Below are 7,871 nucleotides of genomic sequence, written 5' to 3'. Positions count from 1 at the left end.
ACATTTCGTGAGTCAGAAGGCGGCTCACCCTGCCCCTTCGGGTGCCCATGAGTCAGAGGTAGGTGAAAGTGTTAACTAATAAAAATCATTTCAAACGGTTAAGCCATTTGTTGTTCTGATAGACGATGTCTTTTTCATTTATGTAGATAGATACAGATTAATAGCATTATTACTGTCTTATTATTTATTTCATTTTTACCATATACTTTTCTCAACGTTTAAGTCCTTTAGGCTAAAGAACACGGGTGATCCATGCAAATAAATTCTAGTTCAAGTAAAAGTTTAATGGACCCTTAACGGGAATTGAACCCGCGACTATAAGAGCCAACAACGAACGCGCTATGCATTAGATATTAAAACAAAACTGACCTACCGAACGTTCCTCAGTAACTGATTTTTCTTATTTTTAATTGTTTTACTCGGTTTTATAGTTTTTGCAGTACCTCTTTCACAACAGGGGCACGAACACAGAATTATCACAGATGTAAAAACATAAGAATTTCCCAGTGGGGATATAACCCCCTACCCCGTGCACCAAAGGCACACGTGCTAACCACTGGACTATCTGTGTAGGGTAAACAAACGAGCAGAAATAAATATATATATATATTGCACATTCTGACGAAACGCAAACGTCCCAATGAAAGCAATATTAAAGGAAAAATGGAAAAACTTAGTGAGCTCTTGAAAGAGCTCGAAGGTCACCTGGGTATGAAGACAAACCTTTATTCAGCTATTAATATCTCGTATAATCGCCGTTAGCTTCGATGACGCATCTTAATCTTCTTGGTAATGAGTTAACCAAGCTAGCAACATATTGATGTCCCTGTGCTATTCTTCCCACGCGTCAGAAACTAGCTCACAAAGTGCGTCAGCTGTCCTTGGTGGGGGATCAGGCCGATTTTCGTGTAGAGTTCTTCCGCCCATAGATTTTCCATTGGGTTCAAGTCAGATCCTCTTGGAACCCAGTCGACTAGCTCAACATTGGGTTCCTCTTGAAACCAGGCTTGAACTAGATGGGAATCATGTATTGAGCTATGGTCTTGTTGAACTTCTACATTGCCGTCTTCAAATAAATTTCTCGCGGCAGGGAGCAAGCCATACTGCAGAATATCCAGATACTTCTGGCTGTTCAATCGGCCTTCTATACGGTGTAATTCACCAACTGGATCCTTACACAGCTATCCTCAGCAGTGGATAGTAACATGCCCCATTCGATGCGTGTTGTGCATGTATTGTGGATCGTAACGTTTTCCTGTGGGTCTATGCACAAGTCGAGGACCATCATTTGCTGAAGAGAATATATTTTCGTCTGTGAAGATTACATGATCCCAGTTACGACCAATATTTGCCTCAGCAAATGCTAGTCGATCAACTTTATGACTATCCGTTAATTGCTCCTTACACGCGGCTCGATATGCGTGAAGCCTTGCATCTTTAAGGCGTTGCCGAGCTGTGAGAAAGGAGCCAGGAAAACGCGACATACCACTATCTGCCGGGATGACATGAAAAAATTGCGACGGCTTACATCAACTAGGGCCCGATCCTGTTGTGGGGTTGAAACCCTCTGAAGGCCAAAGCCAGGTTTTCTAGACACGTTGCCTATTTCTGAGTATTTCTTCCACCAAGTATATGCTGTAGAACAGGGAACACCAAGATGTTCGCCAGCTTGTCTCACACACAACCACCGTATTCCACAAGAGCAGTAAGCTGCTTGCGAACATTCTGACCACGATGAGCCATGACTAATGAATCAATTGCAGCTGTTTGGCAGTAGATGATTTCGTTACTCGTAGGCTTAAATGGAGAAACTCGTCTGCTGCGACAAGGCATATGTCATGTTTTCGTAGTTCAGTATTTTTCACGAAAAAAAGCGTTACAGAGTTGTGTGACACCACACACACACACACACACACATATATATATATATATATATATATATATATATATATATATATATATATATATATATATATCGGGTGTTGCAAAATAAGTGTTACAACTCTTGGGAGGTAACTCCTGCTACTGAGACAAATAAAAAGTTCTCTTGAACTTTCGGCTATCGGACATATTCTCGGATCTACAAGGTGCCGAAAGCGTGGGAAAATGACTTTCGGACGCCAATAGTTCTGAAACTATCCAATGTAAAGAGGGCGGGTAAAAAATTCACTGAAGAAGTCATGCCTGCTGTATTGAATTTTGCATGTTTTACAATCCTACCATACACGCGTAAGGAATTCCCCAAAGGAACGTAGGGAGTCCCAGATAATCTGCCAAATGAAAATTGGTCTACATGGGTATGAATTGATAGGGTTTCTACCAGGTAACAATAATTCGTTTGAATTCAGTCGATATCTGGAACAAATACAAAATGGCGGACACCTTCATTCACGTTGTGTGTGGTTGCATAATCGCCAGGTACGGATGCTGGCCAACAGTGACATTCTGAATATTAAGTGTAGCGAATTGGTACTAAATGCTATAGAAAGACATCTGGAGTGTCGGTAGAGCACAACAGATGAAGGAGGGTGATTCACATTCACGAAAAATTCCCAGAAAAATTGCACTCATACGAAGTAAACGTGACTTCAAAGCGTCGGAAATATAAGGAATAGCATCAATAACATGAAAGCCATTGCCAATTCATCAATAATATTCCACCAAATCGATGCAATATGATCTGCACGATTGCAAACCAATAAGGATGCAACAACGGAGGCCAAGTTGAAATTGTGCAAGGGGACTCACAAAGAAACTGGGTAATTTAAAGGAATGCCATTAGTGAGATCGCATGATCGATATTGAAATGTGGCCAATGTGTATGTTAATATCAACATGTAGCTAATTGACAAATGTCAACATGTCATTGACAAATGTCAGAATAACAGTGCGATTGTACGTATTGAATGATAATATTTAACAAATAGTGATAAAACACTCTTGTTCATTAAAATAAATGTTTAAATTATGTCTCCAATACAATCAACTCACCATTCAGTAACTATAATAACAGAAGAATTATGAAAGACTAGCATATATTACCCGCTTCGCTGGGTTGAAATGAAAATTTAAATGCACAACTCCATATCTCATGTGTTTAATACCCGTGAAATATGCTTGCAGTAAATGTTAACATTATATCGCCTGTCATGTATGTTAACCCGCCGAGTGACACGGTCATGCGGGTTGCATATAAATACGTTTATTTTTACCTATGATGAACTAACAAAGGATTTGTACGTTATGGACACTTGAATGGTCAATTATCTCAAGACACTGGTAATTAAAAATTAAAGTGATATGATAAAAACAATCTAGGGTCCAAATCCTAATAACCCCCCAAAAATGAAAGAAATTGGTTCAGCCGTATTAGCGTGATGAGGGAACAAAGGATTTGTACGTTCTCTTTTATATATATAGATATGAGATTTAGTAATAATGCATTGTTATTGACTATCAAAACGAAGTCTGTTATGTAACTGGAATCCTAACCACTATTTAAATTTAATCCCCAAAGCCGAGGGCTTGTGAACAAAATCTGGAATGTAATACGCAACAATGTACCAATAGTAACGTGCGTTGAACAATGTATATAAGTCCTTGGTAGTACTTGAATCCTAGTTTTCACGCTACTTACTAAATTTAAGTTGTATTTTTAGTAGTTTTTGCCATAGATATCGCAAGCAACTTCTTATTTTTTATCCAACAGGAATAGAAATCTCATCATATAAATAATCGCCAGAAAAGTCCTTATAATAGAACTTAATTGGCCTTCTATTTTCGAACTTTTATTACCTGTGTCTAGAAAGTATTTACTCCCAAGTCGCTGCCAAGATACGAATGTCTCTTATTGTAAACTATCATTTAAAATTATTACTACAGTTACACATGCCACATTGATAAATAGTGACCAGAATGTGACAGCAACAACGACATATCGTTAACTTCATGTGCAATATTTTTGGTTTTCTTGACTAGTTATCTCCTGAATATCTCCTTAAGCTACTCCTCGTGAACGTCAAGTTGTTTTACTGTTAAATTGAGAGCAGTTATCTCGGCGTTAAATTTTTGAAACATAACGAGATGCTTTTGAAAACTCTTAACCTATACCAGCAACCGCTTAGGAAGAAACACATTACAACTAGGACAGGGATGTAAGTAAGCAACAAAATTTTACTAGCCCAAGAAAAGGCTACTAGCCCACATCCCATATTAGGAATCATTTACTTACTTTCAGTATTTTAATAGTGATATTAAAAAGTTGCCTGCACCGGTGAAGCACTCGCCCCGGGCGAGTGGTTATTTCTATCCCTGACCTATGAACTATCAGAGCAACAGTGTTTTCGAATGCCTATGAAAGAAGAATACTGATTCTTCCTCTACCATCTTGACGTTTAAGTCAAATTCAGCCCCTCAAATTGAAGGAGGTGAGATGTATATATAAAAATGATCGAAAATGATCCATATTAATGTCGAATACAGTTTTCGGGGTCACTGAGATGAATAGTGACACTTTCCATGTCATTTAAATCCAAATTTAGCTCACAATAATAGTATTAAATTCTTACTGTAATTTTTTTAAAAAACACATGACATAACCAAACACATGACCATACAGTTGTGCATTTAAAGCTTTCATTTCAACCCAGCGAAGCAGGGTAATCAACGTCAGTTACTAAATAAAGGAAAGGTAAAACGGAACCGAAACGGAAATAATAACTATTAGACTTTGTAACAGAGAAGAAGGAGAAAGCTGAAAAAGGTATACAAGAAGAAGGACAAATATTGACTGATTAAACTATTTTTGTTTATGTGCTTTCTTAGAAGTTGGACAATTTAGGACAAGCCTTAGAGTTCGAAGTGGGAACTGAACAACATAATTAACGCTTCAGAAAAACTCGAACCTGGGACATACTGAACCAAAGGTACACTGGCTAGCCACTAGATGAGCTATCAAAACAAGAGAGAGAAATAGTATGTAGACTTAATTGTTAGAAGTGCGAAGGAATATATAGGGAACATGTTGAAACGAAGAGTAGAAAAAATATAGACAGCGTAAGGTTAAAAAGTGAGAGCAATGTTATAAAGAAGCATACAGGTCATAAAATGGATTTGAAGGAAACAGAAGGTGCAAGTATATTAATTTCAATGCTGGGCTTCTGATTCACGAGGCGGGCTGAAGCCGGAAATGACCTCCGTTGCCCTGCATCACGTCAGGTTTTCTGGCAAATGAATAATTTCCCTTAAAATCAGTCAAGTTTTGTGTAAGCACGTACTGCCTTACCCCTGATTATCGTAGATTAATGAGTCATACCTTTTTATAATCGTCGAAGACCACACCTTTAGAAAATGTACAAATGCTTTTAGTCAGATGTACCGGTGGGAAATTATGGATTGAAAACTAGAAAAAAAAGTGTCCTTTTGTTTAACAAAAAATTATTTTCTGTGTGTTAGCAACCCTACGTGGTAAAAATATAATTTATATTCGAAAAATAACTTTTAAATGCTGGTAACATAATCTGGAAATTTGGTCAGGATCGGATAATACTGAAATGGGGAAAAATATTATATTTTGTACCTATTTCCTCCTAAAATTCTCCCCAGTTCATTCTAATTAATTTACAAATTTCTTATGCCCTCCGTAATTGCAGTAGAGAAATAAATTATATATCAACTTATTCCTCTAATACAATGATTCCATACAATATTGCAATCATTCCGGTACCCAATACCAGGAGGGAAATCAGGTAGCGAGAATATACGAAAAAATCCCTTTCTTGGAAAAAGAAACATTTGTTTATTTTTCGTTGGCAACCCTGCGCTATACTTGCATGTGAACAAAGTGTGACCTAAATCATTCTACGCATCATAAAATATCCAATACCTGTCGTAGATCCAGCAAAAAGATAATAAATGCAAGACATTTATGAAAATGGAATAAAGTTCACCTGCCATTGATGCTTATGGAAGTGCTTCTTTTTGCCTTGTAGACTTCTCCTGGTGCATTTCTGATTTTACAATGTGACTGGAATGTCCCTCACAATCATCCAACGGAAGTCCACCATCATTTTAACACTCCATTTGCCTTGATATCTTCTTTTCATTAACCTCAAATCCTGTTGGAACCGCTCCCCTTGTTCTGTGCTTACCAAGTTAACGGAGTAGTCACCATAAGAATGCAAGAAATGGATCTTTAAGCTCATGGAACAACCAAGAGCTTTGACGCTGCCAACATATTTTGAACAATTTCCCCGTAATTTGACACTTTCAGATTTCCCAAGAACCTTTCCACTTTTACGAAAGCAATCCAAATTTGTTTATCTGTGTCATTCATACTTTCAAGGAAACAAAGGTCGGCTACGAGTTTCCTTGTATCAGGTAAAACCAAAATGTCTTCCTTTAGTTTTCCATCTGATAAACCTGGATACTTGGAGCACAGATACTTGATACATTCGCAATCTTTAAGGATAACTTTTATGAAACTCTTTACAAGGCCTAACTTGATGTGGAGCGGTGGTTGCAGAACTTTATTAACAGGAATTAGGCCCTCCCTCACAACATTTGCCACTCCATGTTCGAGAGAATCTCTTTGTGGCCACTGTTTGTCGGTACAGTGACTTTCTCTGTTACCACTGTCCCATAAGCAAAGGAAACATGGGTATTTAGTATAACCTGCTTGTTGTCCCATAACATAGAGAGCACTTTAAAGTGACCACATACCTACCACCCGACTTTATTTGCTCCAGTACTAATTTCAAACTCTCATACGTTTCTATCAGGTGAGTGGAGTGAGCAATTGAAAGAGATGCGTATGTATTACCATTATGAAGGAGGACAGCTTTTAGACTGTGTTTAGATGAATGAATCGATTAACAACCTCCAATCAGATATATTATATTGTATTTGATACTATCTCATTATACCACAAATATCATTACAATATACAAGAGTTTGCTCTTCAGTGAAATATAGTTTTTCACGGGACCGGTAGCAAGAAAAGTTGTACCTGGCACAAGTAGGTTTCATTGATTTCAATCGAGATCCTAATAACTCAGCAGAATCCTTACGCAGTGCAAGAATATTTTTATTTAAAACTGTTTTATTTTTTTTAGCTTTGCCAACACTGTTACGGTTTTCTACTTTTTCTAAGGGTATAAGATGGTGCAACAGTGATACTTCGTTGGAATCTGTGTTCCATAAGATTTCCAACGAGGTATCATTCATGCCCCTATTTGACATCGCCAGGGCGGCCAAACGGGGGAAAATGGTGGTGGAGGGGAAATACGAAAGTCATAGTAAAGTAAAATTTCGAAATTTTTTCTCCCTTGCCATTGGATCTTCGCCCGTTACTCTTTATGTGCATGGAATAAATGTCTAGTCTACATGTGAGAATTTTTTGCGTGCGTACGCTAACGATCAGGGTTGCCAGAGCCTCGAAAGTAAAGGAAAATAAGGAAAATATTTTTCTTCTTCTAAAGGTGTGGAACAGAGAAACATGAGTAATACCTCGTTATAATCTGTGTTCTATAAGCTTTCTAACGAGATAGAATTCATGTCTCTGTGACAATTAGGGACTTGGCCGGGCCTGCCAACGTAAAACTCTGCTAATGTCCCGGGCATCATTTTGCTCGCAGAACTGTGTAATTCAACCCTTTAACTTTTTCCTTTAACTTGTAATTTTTTCAATCAAACTGATTTTTTTTTAATTTGAAGTGACTTTTGTGTAGGAAACACGGGATTTTTTTAAAAAAAATTAATGCAAATAATATGTGGACTATGAGATGTTTTATGGTATTTGGATATAGGGTCTATGCAAAGTTGCGCGTTGACATCTGCAAAGTTCACTAAAACTAGATAGAACGAATAAAACG

The sequence above is a fragment of the Thermobia domestica genome, chromosome 9 (assembly GCF_964235325.1).
Source record: "Thermobia domestica chromosome 9, izTheDome1.hap1.1, whole genome shotgun sequence".
NCBI lineage: Eukaryota > Metazoa > Arthropoda > Insecta > Zygentoma > Lepismatidae > Thermobia > Thermobia domestica.
This window is presented reverse-complemented; position numbering follows the sequence as displayed.